Consider the following 14760-nt stretch of genomic DNA (forward strand, 5'->3'; position numbering starts at 1 on the left):
TAATCCAAATAAAGACTAAAAAAAGGGGTTAGCTGACATAAATGTAGCTGTTCAGTGAGCTTTCTGAAGAGCACAGGTTTACAGAGAACATATGTATAAAAAAAATTATGAGGCAACCAAGACTGAACATTAAAAAGGTAGTATCATAAAATAAGGTCCATGATGCAAAAAGCAACAATGTACCAGGGATTAATAGAGTCTTGACTTGGCACTAGTATTTTCAGCTATGAATCATTTTATAATAATGAGAAGAAAACTCAACATATATATTTTTTAATTTATTTATTTATCTTAGAGAGAGAAAGAGAGAGAACACGCGTGCATGTGCAAGCAAGAGGAGGAAGAGAGGGAGAGAAAGAGAATCTCAAGCAGACACCACACTGAGTGTAGAGCCCATTGCAGAGGCTCAAGATACTTTTTTTTTCTTTTAAATAATGTAAATATTGTACTATTTTGGTACAAAGAAGGCAGGCCCATCCATCCTTGGAATTCTTTTTTTTTTTTTAAGATTTTATTTATTTATTCATGAGAGAGAGAGAGAGAGAGAGAGAGAGAGGCAGAGACACAGGCAGAGGGAGAAGCAGGGTCCATGCTGGGAGCCTGACGAGGACTAAATCGCAGGACTCCAGGACCATGCCCTGGACCAAAGGAAGGCACCAAACTGCTGAGCCAACCAGGGATTACCATCCTTGGAATTCTTAACCCAAGAGACTGATTTTAAAAAAAAAAGGAAAATGCTAAACCAAACATCATAAAAGGTAATTCAGCCTCAATAAGAAAAATAATAACAAGAGTACCCAGACATTTAAAATAAACTTATGTATTCAGGCCCAGGTCCCCAGAAGAGATCATAAAGTTTAGCAGTTCAGCATATCTGAAAGGCCCAGAATACTTTCAGAGGAGGTTACAGAAGTTATTCCAACAAATGGTTGAGAAACCACGGAAAACAAGGAATAGGTTGAAAGGTTTTTGAGTTAAAGAGTGCAAAAGGCAAAACTATAAAACTGTTTTAGCCAAACACAAATTTACCAAATGGTTCATCTGTAGCCTTGACATTTATTTCAGTTGATATGTGGGAATGACTGCCGTGATGACCCACGTATAAAAAGAACCAACATTTTTTAAATTTTAATTTTAATTTTAATTTTAATTTATTTATTTTTTATTTAGGATTTACAATGGTTCCAAATATAAGTATTTTGAAAGGGAAAAGATGAGCTAGAGGTACTGTCTGAATTCTCATAGGAAATACTTCTGTGGGGAGCACCTGGGGGGCTTAGTCGGTCAAGCTACCAACTTGTGGTTTGGGGTAAGGTCATGATCTCATGAGTCCTAACACAGAGCTCCACTCTGGGCTCTATGCTCAGTGGGGAGAGTGCTGGAAGATTCTCTCCCTCTTCCCCTCCCCCAACTTGCACGTGTGTTATTTCTCTCAAACAGAGGCAGGAAGGGGATCCCTGGGTGGGTCAGTGGTTTAGCGCCTGCCTTTGGCCCAGGGCGTGATCCTGGAGTCCTGGGATCGAGTCCCACATCAGGCTCCTGCATGGAGCCTGCTTCTCCCTCTGCCTGTGTCTCTGCTTTTCTCTCTCTCTCTGTGTCTATCATGAATACATAAATAAATCTTAAAAAAAAAGAGAGGAAGGGAGGAAGGAAAGAAGGGCTTCTTTTGAAAATCTTTTCATGTGAATATGAAATACATAATATATATTGCATAATCTATGATTTAGCAAGACATAGATTCAATCATCATTTTTGTAATTCTCAATGGTATTAAAATAATTTTAATAAAACATTATAAAATGTCTATTTTTACTTATTAAAAGTCATCTGATGTTACAAATAATATAAAAGAAAACAAATCATATCCAAATATTCACTGTTATCTTCATGTCACTGCTACATTTTACATCTCAAACAAATCTTTTTGTTTTTAATAATAAATTTATTTTTTATTGGTGTTCAATTTGCCAACATACAGAATAACACATGCCAGTGCTCATCCCGTGAAGTGTCCCTGTCAGTGCCCGTCACCCACTCACCCCACCCACGCCCTCCTCCCCTTCCACCACCCCTAGTTCGTTTCCCAGAGTTAGGAATCTTTCATGGTCTGTCTCCCTTTCTGATATCTCCTACCCATTTCTTCTCCCTTCCCCTTTATTCCCTTTCACTATTATTTATATTCCCCAAATGAATGAGACCATATAATGTTTGTCCTTCTCCGATTGACTTATTTCACTCAGCATAATACCCGCCAGTTCCATCCACGTCGAAGCAAATGGTGGGTATCCGTCCTTTCTAATGGCTGAGGAATATTCCATTGTATACATAAACCACAGCTTCTTTATCCGTTCATCTTTCTATGGACACCGAGGCTCCTTCCACAGTTTGGCTATTGTAGACATTGCTGCTGTGAACATCGGGGTGCAGGTGTCCCAGCATTTCGTTGCATCCGTATCTTTGGGGTAAATATCCATCAGTGCAGTCAAGCAAATCTTCTAAGATAAAACTTACTATCAATGTTTTGTCTAACAATTTAAGATTTCTGTCTCACATTCAGTAATCTAAGAATAATAATAATGTTACAGATGAAGATTAGATTCAGAATCCCATTCTGTCTTTCCTTATCTTTTTAAAATTCATTTTAAGAAAAAATAACATCAACAACAAAACCTGGGCATTTCTCTTCCATTATCAAAATACATCCTCAAAAAAGATTCTGATATTAATAATTTACATTTGAGTATAAATTCAATTTCTTGCCTCCTCCAAAGGTAATTGCATTTAAATGGTTGAATCACGTACATCATATATTTTAGATTTTTCCTCTGTTCCCTGACAATATGGGGCCAATTAGATATCCCAACATGGATTCTTAAAGCATTCATTTATTTACTCAAATGATTATCACCTCAGTAGGCAAGTCTGAGGTCCCAAGAAGTTCCCCAAAATGTAGATTCCATACAGTTTCACTGACCCAACTGTAGACCATCCTAAAATGATCTTATTCTTTTATGACTAAAACAAAAACAAAAAAACAAAAAAACCCCAAATCTTTCAATGTAGATTTTCTATATTTTATGTTGAATTAACTTATATACATATGTAAATATATATTTTTCGCCATAATATTCTTCACCTGGGTTTGGAGTCACTATAAGCATAATCATGGGCAGTTCAGGCTCAATAGGATCTACTCTTTCATGTGTTCAAATTACTACTTTCATCTGGGCTTATCTCACTCTTGGAACCATAAAAATGCAAACATTCTACAGTCTTCTTTTTATCCCACCCTGATTTTCTCTAAGGTTGTGGTGATCTGTACATGCTCCCCTAAATTCGCTGACTTAATACTTGCTATTTCTTATAGCTAAACTTGATATATTGTCTTTATCCAAGTCAATAGATTTCCATTCCAAACAGACCTGCTGGAATGAATTTACTCTTTTGGTGTTAAAGGTGTTTCAGACAACAAGAAATAGTAAGACATACATTCAGGATGAATAGGCCTTCCTGGTGGCCTCAAAAAAGGATACTTGGGGTATTTGCTTTGGGATATTTGGTTGTATGTTGACACACAGGTACCCCTGCTTTTCATAAGTTTCTATTAAGCCACTTTGCTTTTCTGGAAGACTTAGGTTATTAGTACCTGTTTTCGCTAACCAAAAGAAATCCAAAAAAGGTGAAAATTTAAAGAGCAGCCGGCGTCTGTTTTGCAGTGAGCTGTCATAGGGGAAGCACACAGTCTGGAGCAGCGAGAGGGGCCCAGCCAAGCTCCTTCTCAGGAGCTACAACTCAGCATGTCAGCAGCAAGCTGCAGGAGCTCTGAGCTGTGACTGTGAGCATCTGTGCTCCATCTCCACCTATTCTGCATCCATTAGTGAGATGTGTCCTGAGGATCAGAAGAGCCTGAGAGGTTGTTCGGGTCTGGGAACACTCAACAATTTTTCCATGTAAATTAATGATAATTACTTCTTCATTTTATGCCATTTCAGTTTGCAAAAGGTTTCACGGAACACTCCACTTGTGGGTATTGAGGCAAACCTGTGTAGGTATCAGGCAAAGAAAGCTACCATGTTTTCTCGAGTTGCCCCCTCACTCCTTCCTCTCCGCCACTGTTTGAGGTGAGGCCTGGCTAGTTACTCACCAGATTACTGCTACCGCCTCTTAGGTCGCCTCCCCATCTCCAATGTGACCTAGACTTTGTCTCCAGGCCTTTTCATCCCATTTCTGCATTTACCTATGAGAAGTCAACCATTCACTTTTACTTGACAGGACACACCATCGTCCTCTCTCACGCTTCCTTGCCACGGCCACCCCAGCTCTTCCTCCTGGAACACTTGTCGCCTCTCTTCTCTTCCTGGCTGACTCCTTCCAGTTCATGGTTTAGCAGCCTGAGATGGCTTCCATGCCCCCTTGCCTCTCGGCTGGGCCATTCTGTAACAGCCAATGAGCGGCTGCCTACAAGCACTTGCCATCTAGGATAACATGTTCCGGTCTATCTGACGCTTCCATCAATCTACGAGTCTCTTGTAGTTAAGAGACCGTACACACAGCATTTCTGAAATATAATGTTTCTCAGTGTCCGTGCTATTACAGCCTCTTTGGTGGAATGGTTTTTCTTTATGTGAAGTGTGCATCCGTGGCCCCAACCAAATAAATCAGATTTCTGAATGCCCACTAAGTGGGTGGGCATTTATCCTTGGTTAAAAGCCATTATCCCACAGCCCCAGTATGTGGTATAAAGGAGGCAATTAATCAAGTGTTGTATAAATTAAAGAATGGGTAAATGAATGGATTAAGAATGGACGAATGAATACCTTTGCCTTAAAAAAGTTAGAATTTTCTTGGTTTCTAACAAATGCAAAATAACTTGGTTGTTGTTTTCTCAGATATCTCCAGTCACTCTGAACTAATTCTTCTCTTGGGTACTTCCTAGATGACAACTTCTTAAGTGATGCTGATGATGTTAATACAGATAATAAATTATTTTAATTTCATAGATAATTCTTTTTTCTAGCTTTTCTATTAACCTTAAAGCGTAGCCTACATACATTCACAACTTTCATGTCCAAAAATCGTTTTCCTTCTTATAAGATACTGCATAATAGGCAGCTATTGTAAGAATATGGCCATTTCATGAAGTCTGACATATGCCGACACTTGTTTGTAGATGTGTGAAAAAGCATTACAAATTCCAACAGATTCATCCCTGAGATCAGTGTGTGTTGTTTTAGCAGAATAGAGACAATGCATGATAAATTAAGCTTTTATCAGTACTTTAGAGTTTCAGTCTTTTAGGCTATGTGGGGGAAAAAAATGTAACTTTTAGACGTATGGAAATAGTACTTATCTAGTGTTGAATAACAAATATTGGACCAAGTAAATGGTAAAGCTCTAATTGGCCTTATTCATCAACCCCTGAATGGGGCAGCACCCCATAAAGTTCACAGAGGGGAGCTACAGAAAGGGAAAGGATTTCAGAGGCAGGACAAGGAAGTATAAACAGAAAAAAAGGATTATTTTAGGTGAGGTCACCTTCATTTGGGGATTATCTCAACTTCCTTTGACTGATGAAGAGGACCCATGTGACAGATTACCTTACTGGCATTGATCAGAAAATTCCTGACTGAAGGCTAAAGGTTAGGCTCCTGGTGGGTTGAAATCCATCTAAGTTCAGTATTTAGTCTTGGACTGACTTGCCGCTTTAACCTGAGTGATGCCATTTTGGGTCAGTGGTTTTCTTTTTAATAGAAGCCAGTAGAAGGTTATTACTTTACCAGTCTCTCACCATAAATATAAATCGGGGGGTGGGGGGAATCCCTGGGTGGCTCAGAGGTTTAGCACAGCCTTCAGCCCAGGGGTGATCCTGGAGACCCACGATCGAGTCCCATGTTGGGCTCCCTGCATGGAGCCTGCTTCTCCCTCTGCCTGTGTCTCTGCCTCTCTCTCTCTTTCTCTCTCTCTCTCTCTCTCATGATAAATAAAATCTTTTTAAAAAAATAAAATAAATAAAATAAAACCACAGTAGACTGTCATTAAATAAATAAATAAATAAATAAATAAATAAATAAATAAATAAAATGAGTCTAGGCGTTGTCAGTTCCAAGGAAGAAAAAGAGCTTCTATTTTTCTAAATTCACATTACAGTTGTGAGTTTATGGATGTTTCAACCTTTTCAAACTTAAAAGACCTAGGTGAAATGATACATCATCTAAGCAATGGATACATACACATACATCCATAGACACTTGCCTCGGAAATGTAAACTTTGTCTTTCTCTAATTCCATTAGAACACACACACCAGGGATCCCTGGGTGGCGCAGCGGTTTGGCGCCTGCCTTTGGCCCAGGGCGTGATCCTGGAGACCCGGGATCGAATCCCACGTCGGGTTCCCGGTGCATGGAGCCCGCTTCTCCCTCTGCCTATGTCTCTGCCTCTCTCTCTCACTGTGTGCCTATCATAAATAAATAAAAAATTTAAAAAAAAAAAAAAAAAAGAACACACACACCAAAAAGATGCACCAGAAGTTCCAATAAAGAAACATCCCTAATAGATAATCTAGCCCAAGTTATATAATTAATCAGTGCCATCCCTACTCTTCACCCATGAATTCTATAGGCTCCTGCAATAATTTGCGTTCTTCTATACCCAATGTCTTAGCCATACTCATTCAACTTTCTCACATTTAAGAAACAAAACAAAACAAAACAAAAATGAAAACAAAACAAGAAAAAAAAAACCCTCTCCCAAAACCCCACACACAATGTTGGAAATCCACGAATGGAAGAAGATGACAAAGAAAGAGCAGAGATCATGGTTTGGAAAACTGATTTCTGCCATTTGCTAACTGACTGACCTTGGAGCAGGCTACTTAGCTTCTCTGAGTCTTTCCCTTCGTCTGTAAAATGAAAATGAAAGTAACTTCACCTTAGAAATCTGGAAAAGATTTATGTCCAATTAACTAATCTGTGCCTAACATACCCAACTGTCACGGAGAAGTCTGCAAGTTTGCTTTTTGTCTTCCCAAGATTGAAATTAAATTAAATTCCAACAATTGAAAGCTGGACAGCAGTTCCTAATTGAGGCGTATCCAGGTTGACCACGTGTGGCCTCAGACTGGAGCCCTACCTTCCGGTCTCCTGACCATCAGAGAGAGGGAGGGCTCTATCTTACTGACATCACAATGCTGGGGGCATTTCTGCTCTACTCTTCTGAACCTAAACCTACCTGATACAGAATATTTTGCTCACAGGTACCCACCTAGGCTTCACCTTTCTTAAAATGAGCTTATTACATTTAGCACTAAACTTGATCATTCCTAGGTGTTCCCGATCACAGTCTTGGAAACTACCCTTTACCAGGTTACGCAGTACAAGAAGCGAGGAGTCACCCGGAATTCCTCCCTCTTCTTCACATTCACTTCTCTGTCCCGCAGGAATCTAACATTCAATTGCTCAAAATTGAATTCTTCATCCTTGCCCCAAATCCTTTTCAAAATCCACGCCCTGCTTTTTCCTGCTTCAGTTGCCATTTCCTCGGTCACCTTGGTCAAAAACTGACAATGATCCTGGCTGGGATTTTAATGCTTCATGTGTAACCAGAGACCCAACCCAAGTGCTTCTCCTTTCCCAGCTTCTACTTCCTTTTTTTTTTTTTTAAGATTTTTTTTTAAATTCATTCACAGAGAGAGAGAGAGAGAGAGAGAGGCAGAGACATAGGCAGAGGGAGAAGCAGGCTCCATGCACCGGGAACCCGACGTGGGATTCGATCCCGGGTCTCCAGGATCGCGCCCTGGGCCAAAGACAGGCGCCAAACCGCTGCGCCAGCCAGGGATCCCTCAGCTTCTACTTCCTAAAATACGAACTTAGTCATATACTCAGTTGTGCCCTACGGTCTACAACACAAAGGTCTCACTTCTTTATTTGCTGCATCAGATTGTGTTCATCCCCTCCTTCCTAAAATATCCCAGATGTGAGTCTCTTTCATCAAATCATACCACTTACCATCCTTTTTGTAACTTCTACAGATTTCAGGATTCTTTCCTTTCATCTGTTGAATATTTAAGTTTCTGGCTCAAGGCTATTTTCCCGCCATAACTTCTGTCTTTGCTCTTGGCCATTTCAATATTCATGCGGATGACACTTCTAATATCCAGGCCCATCAGCTCCTAGTGTATCAATTATACTTCTTTTACCAGCTTTTTTTAGTGGTTGCCCTAGAGTTTCTTATACACATTTACAACTAATCCAAATCCACTTTCAAAAAATACTATACCCGGTCACAGTGCACATTCCTTATAATAACCAAGTTTTCCTAATTTCCTTCCTCCTGTCCCTTACATTATTGCTTCCTCTCAAATCAATGTAATCATCAAATGCATTGATGCTATGATTATTTTGAACGACCTATTTTTACTTAGTTAAGAATAAGAAAAAATAAGTTTTTAATTTACCTTCACTAATTCTTTCCCTAATGCTTTTCCACTCCATAGGTAGATCTGAGCTGCTGCCCTCTATCATTTTCCTGTTCTCTAAAGAACTTCTTTTAAGATTCCTTGCCAGAAAGATCAATTGGCAATACATGATCTGATTTTTTTTTTTTTTTTTGGTTTGATAAAGTCTTTATTTCTCCTTCACTTATAAAGGATAATCTCACAGGCTATAGAATTCTAGATCGGTGTTTTTGTTCTTTTTTTTCTCTCAACACTTAAAAATTTCCCCTTAAAATTAAAATTTTCGCTCCACCCACCCTCCTCTCATTTGCATGGTTTCTGAGAAGTTGATACAATTCTTATCTTTGCTCCTGGATGGTTTTCATCCTCTGACTTCTTTCAAGATTTTTTCTTTGTTTTTGAGCTTTTGCAGTTTGAATATGATATACCTGGAGAGAGCTGTTTTTTGGATGTTCTCTAGCCTTCCTGGGTCTGTGGTTTGGCATCCGACACTGAGGAAACTCTCAGACATGACTGCTTCAAATATTTCTTCTGTTCCTTCTCTTTTTTCTCCTTCTGGTATTTCTGTTGTTACATGTATGCAACGGCATCTTTGAGAATGGTTCTACAGTTCTTGGATATTGATATATTTTTTTCATTCTTTTTTTCCCCTTGCCTTTCAGTTTTGGAAGTTTCTATTGATACATCCTCAAGTTTTGAGATTCTTTCCTCAAAGGTATTTGGCCAGATATTATTGACTTCTGTTACAGTTTATTTTCTCTCTAACATTTCCTATTGAGTCTTTCTCAGAATTTCCATCTCTGCTTCCATCCCATCTGTGCTTGTTGTTGTCTCCTTTTTCTACTAGAGCCCTTGGCATATTAATCATAGTTATCTTGTTAGTCTGATGATTCCAACATTCCTGCCTTATCTGACTCTGGTTTTGATGTTTGCTCTATCTCTTCAAACCGTGTTGGTTTTTTTGTTTTGTTTTGTTTTGTTTGTGTTTTTGCCATTTTAGTGTGCCTTGTAATTTTCTTGTTGAAAGCCAAAAATGACATACTGAGTAAAAAGAATTGCAATCCATAAGCCTTTAGTAACCTGATGCTGAGGTGTTGTGGGGAGGGGAAGTATTCCTATGAATAAATCTCAGTCTTTTAGTGAATCTGTGTCTTTGGATTGTAAACTTCACCTGTTAGATTTCTGTGCCCTGCCCCCCTACAGGGGGACAAGATGGTTATAGGGGGATGGAGTTGGGAATTGACCTTCTCCCAGGTCAGTGTGGCTCAGATAAAACCCCAGCAGGTCAGGCTCAAGTGAAGTAGATTCTCCTGAAGGAAGTCCTGCTGAAGAATAGAATACTGTGGCTATTTTCTTTTTCCCCTGTTGGAAGTATGAGGGGATTTTTCTCCAGTCTTCACTGTGAGAATCTGGTAGAGTCTCAGAGGTAAAACTCACAAAAGTATAGGTATTTTGCCCTAAGACTGGATCCAACTGGTGTTTTTTATTTGTTTGTTTGTTTTTATTTTTGTATTTTAACTCAGATTTTTCCACACTGAGCTTCCACCAATTCATCAAGTACAGATCCAGTTTTCATACCCCAGTACTGGTTCCCTCGAAGACTTCCACTAGTGGCTCTGTGGTCCCATAAGTTACGATTTCTCTGTGTCTGCCTGTCTGTGTCTCCATTTTTGCAGGCAGCAGTTTGCCCTGTGACCTCAACTTTGACCAATCAAAGAAAGGTTGTTGGTTTTTAGTCACCAAACTGAAATGAGTGGAATGCAATGGAACGGAATGGGATGACAACTTCCAAGCTCCTTCCGTGCCAGGCCAGAAACCCAAGCAATCCATTCTTTGACTTCTTCAATGACTTGTCTTCCACCTCATCTCTGCTAGTCATATCCACAGCTTATCTCAGGCTTTTTTCAATACCAGATGCTGGAAAACTCCTAAAAATCTTGGTTTAAAGTATATCACTTCAGATCTCCACTTTACAATTTTCCTTTACAATTTCCTTTACAATTTCTTCTTTTACAATTCTTCTCAATTCTTTACAATTTCTTCTTTTTTACAACAAGCCAACTCCAAAAACATCTTAACTTCTCCAGGACCTAAAATTAATTGATTACATTTTTCTCTTTCATCACTGACATATGTTCAATTTCTGGCTCATTACAGGGTCCATCCGTATAGTGACTCTTTTTAAGGAATATCTATTCCTTAAAAAATAATAATAATAACACTTCATAGCTTTGATCAAGACTCAGGTGTTATAAATCAAAGCAAATGAATTCACTTTAAAAGTTTTGTGCTTTAAAAGGGCAGCCTGGGTGGCTCAGCAGTTTAGCGCCTGCCTTCAACCTAGAGTGTGATCCTTGAGACCCGGGATCGAGTCCCATGTCGGGCTCCCTGCATGGAGCTTGCTTCTCCCTCTGCCTCTCTCTCTCTCTCTCTCTCTGTGTCTCTCATGAATAAATAAATAAAATCTTTAAAAAAAAAAAAAGGCCTCCACTGAGTATCTTTGCATCTTTGTAATGACTGCACCACTTTGGTGCCTGCACTGCACCCTATTGAGGCATCTGTCAGGACACCTAATTGTTAACTGTGTAAGTATTAATGTCAAGTGGTTCTCTCCCTCTGGGTCTTGATATACTGGTGAGGCATGATATATGGTGGAGATCTGCAAACTGATTATTACTAATAATAAAGTTACTGGAATTTGCCTTTGCTTTATTTAAATTCTAACACCTTTAAGAGAACTTTTATTTATAAATGACACTTTCATTTCACTACACTCATTTAAATGATAAAGAAAATGATGTAGTAATCTTCCCAAAGACACAGTGCCTAGAATATCTAGGCCCGACATTTTCCCAGTTTCTTCGAATGTCATTAAAATAACTGAAGAACAGTCTGTTCCTTTTCTATTTACTAAATTATCTAAAAACCTATTCAGTCCTGAACTTGATAGTTTACTATGCATGTGAGACTAAATTTGCTAGTAAACTAAAGATCCTTTTAGAGCATTATCAAATTGGTACCAGAAGTATTATTCTACTCAAAATAATTCTTATATTTCAGCTTACAAAAGTAATGGAATGGAAGCATACAAAGTTGTGCTTTTTCTTATACTTTGCTAAAGAAGGAAAAAATAAAACAAAACAGTCATTTTTATAACTTTGGGTCAGAGCTCCTCTTAACTCACTGTGCCTTGAGAATGAAGCAATTGCATTGAGTCTCCTTGTTCAGCGTGCTGAGAATACTGCAATCTCTCCCGGGGTGGGTTAATGGCAGGCTTGCAGTTTTAATTCTCAGTTGCCTTCCTTTAATTCATTTGTTGCCATATTGCTGGAATTTTTATGGTTTTAATATTTAATAATAGGAAAGCTTCTTCTTTCATATTCTCTTCAGACAGCTGTCTGGCTCTTCTAAGTAGAGTATATAATCATCAAGCATTTATTGGCTCATACCACCAAATGGATCCTGAGGATATCAAGTAAATAAGCCATCCTGTGAAAACAAAAGAAATATGCTATGGAACTCTGAAAGCCTAAAAGGAAACCCAATACTATTAAACGTGGTGCTTAGTCTAGAATCAATTCACATGATACCCTTAGGGCATACCCTCCCATAAAAGCAGAAATAAATAAGTGATGTAAAATGAAAATATGATTGTACAGCTTTCTTAAAAAATAATTGTGCCCACTTAGTGTAAGAAGGAAAGTGTAACCTGCATCTCGACATCAGTGGCAAAAGTATTTAGGGGGATAAGTCACGAGATAGAAGTTCCTTTAGTTTGGAGACTCATATCATTATTTATTTTGTAATTCCAGAGCTAACATCATTGCTGTACATAGTGGAGGTACAATAGCCATGAGTTAAGAGGCACTATAACAAAGTGGTTAAGCTTGCACACTTAGGTTAAAATTCCAATAACATAACCTACCAGCCGTGTGACCGTGGACCAATTACACACTCTTCTGACCTTCAATATTTATACTATTGAATAGAGGCATCAACACATCCTTTTTTTTATCTTCATCATGCTCATCATCACAATTAATATATTTTGTCTTACTATGTGCCAAACACTCTACCAAGCATTTTCTATACATCATCTCATATAACTCTCAAAGCTATACTGTAGAGCATGTTTTATTGATGAGGAAACTGAGACCCAGAAATGTTACGTCATAGCCTCAGACTCATATAGACAGGGAGAAGCAAAACCTACACCGGAACTGAGGTGAGTCTGAATTCAAGGCCTGCCCATTGATCCAAGCTATGAGATTAGATTTTAGAATGCACATTAAGCTTTCTGGCACAGGCAATGTCACAGAGTAAGTGCCACACTAGATGTGCCCAAGGTAAGCCCCTACATTCAGAGTTTTATAGTGAAGGAAGGAAGGAGGAAGGAAGGAGAAGGAAGGAAGGGAAGGAAGGGAGGGAGGAAGGAAGGGAGGGAGGGAGGAAGAAGGAGGAAGGAAGGAAGGAAGGAAGGATAGGAGGAAGGGAGGGAGGAAAGGAGGGAAGAAGAAAGGAGGAAGATAGGAAGAAAGGGGGAGGGAGGAAGGAGGAGGAAGGAAGGATAGAAGGAAGGAAAGAAGGGAAGGGAGGAAAGGAGGGAAGAAGGAAGGAAGGAAGGGAAGGAGGGAGCAGGGAGGGAGGGAGGGGGGAGGCACCTGTCCCCAGGGCTCAGGGGTGGAGGAGGCACCTGTCCCCTGGGCTCAGGCCTGGAGGAGCCACCTGTCCCCGGGCCTCAGGCCAGGAGGCACCTGTCCCCGGGGCTCAGGCCTGGACACCTGCGGGGGACCCAGGGTGCGGAGGCTGTGGAGAGAAGGGACACCTGGTCCAGGTTTAGCAGGAATGCGTCCCGCGGAGCTGGTGCAGCCTCAATGCTGCAGCGGGGCCACCAGGCAGCCCTGAAGACCCGACGGGTCCCTCAACCCCATCACCCACAGGTGGCTTCGGTGGCCGGGCCCCGAGCTCACAGGAATCCTTCAGGGTGGTTGGGCCATGCATCTCCTTAGCTCAGAGATTTCCTGTCGATGATTTTCCATCCACAATCCCCCCACACCCAACCCCGATGACATCATTTTAACTTAGTTTCCTCCTTAAAGACTTGTCCACATCCTGAGACACTGAGCTGAGCCCTGAGCTGGGGACAGGTGGGCAGGCTGGGCCAGGAAGGGGGCCACGGAAGCAGGCTCACAAAAATCCCCCAGATGCTGAGGTGTAAGGAGCCCAGACATAAGGCAGCAAGCCAGGCCACCTGCCCCGGGTGTGGGCGGGGAGGGCGCCTTTTTATGACAGTCGCCTGTGACCCACGAAGCATAACGAGACCCCATCACCGACCCTATCACCAGTCCTCCCTCAATGGTGAAACAATAGGTGCTGTTGCAAGGATGGAGGTTCCCTGGTTGGCTTCCAATAGAAGCCCAACCCTACAGGCCCTCAGGGGCAACATGTAGGGACCCCCTCACTCCTGAGAGCTCTCTATGCATCTTTGCTTAATAAACTTCTAACCCTTTGCTCAGTCCCGTGTGTGGGTGACATTCATTCTTCAACTCCTGAGATGAGAACCAGGCTCTCCTGTATCAACACCTCAAGTCATGAATTTTGGGGAGACACCATAGCCCCTAATACATGGCATAGGCACTGCATCGGGCCCTGGTTTCAGAACTGGTACCAAAGGCCTGTGCGGGGCTTCCCCTCTTTCTTTTCTCCTGACGGCCTCTGGTCTTGGATGAAGGCCCACTCTCAGGGGGAGGGCAGTACAGCAGGCCACCCTACCAGGCTACACTTCCCAGTGGCTTTCTTTGGCTCAGAGTTTGTTATTTATTTATTTATTTATTTATTTATTTATTTATTTATTTTTGAACATCTATGAAAATATGATTTACTCAAATCAATAGTTTGCCTCATTTTACAAATTTCCTTGGAGGTGATGGAATTCTAGAAGCCTGGTGATCACAGTACATGTAGAGAAAAGAGAAAATGGGCCAAGTTACCCCCGGGCTTCGGTGACATGATCTGTGCAGGACCCGTAAGCATCAACTCATTTCCTACAAGTATCTGAGGGACTAAAAGGGAAGAAGAAAACAGAAACTGCATCTCTGATTTCAGAAATCTTCATTTTGAGCCTCAACAGCCTTTCCCCTCTGGGAACAGGCAACTGTGTGCTGTGGTTGCCGCAGCTGGTCCTTGTAGCTGGCAGAGGATTTGGGCAACCATGTCTCCTTATCTCAACCCATACTCACTAATTCATAGAGGACCCAGGTGTCTGGGAAATTCAGATTTCCATCCATTTGCTCATCAACTCCGATGG

At 40.7% G+C, this 14760-nt stretch overlaps 1 long non-coding RNA gene across 1 annotated transcript; it reads right to left on the reverse strand.

Moving 5' to 3' along the window:
* Positions 1-2898: 2898 nt before the first annotated feature.
* On the reverse strand, positions 2899-7135 carry LOC140603458 (uncharacterized). The gene is made up of 3 exons (XR_012006439.1): positions 6983-7135; positions 6858-6899; positions 2899-6455 (listed from the first exon to the last, which is right to left on the reverse strand). It is a non-coding gene; the product is annotated as an uncharacterized lncRNA (long non-coding RNA).
* Positions 7136-14760: the final 7625 nt, after the last annotated feature.

This window comes from Canis lupus, chromosome 14 (genome assembly GCF_048164855.1).
Source record: "Canis lupus baileyi chromosome 14, mCanLup2.hap1, whole genome shotgun sequence".
In the NCBI taxonomy this organism is placed as follows: domain Eukaryota; kingdom Metazoa; phylum Chordata; class Mammalia; order Carnivora; family Canidae; genus Canis; species Canis lupus.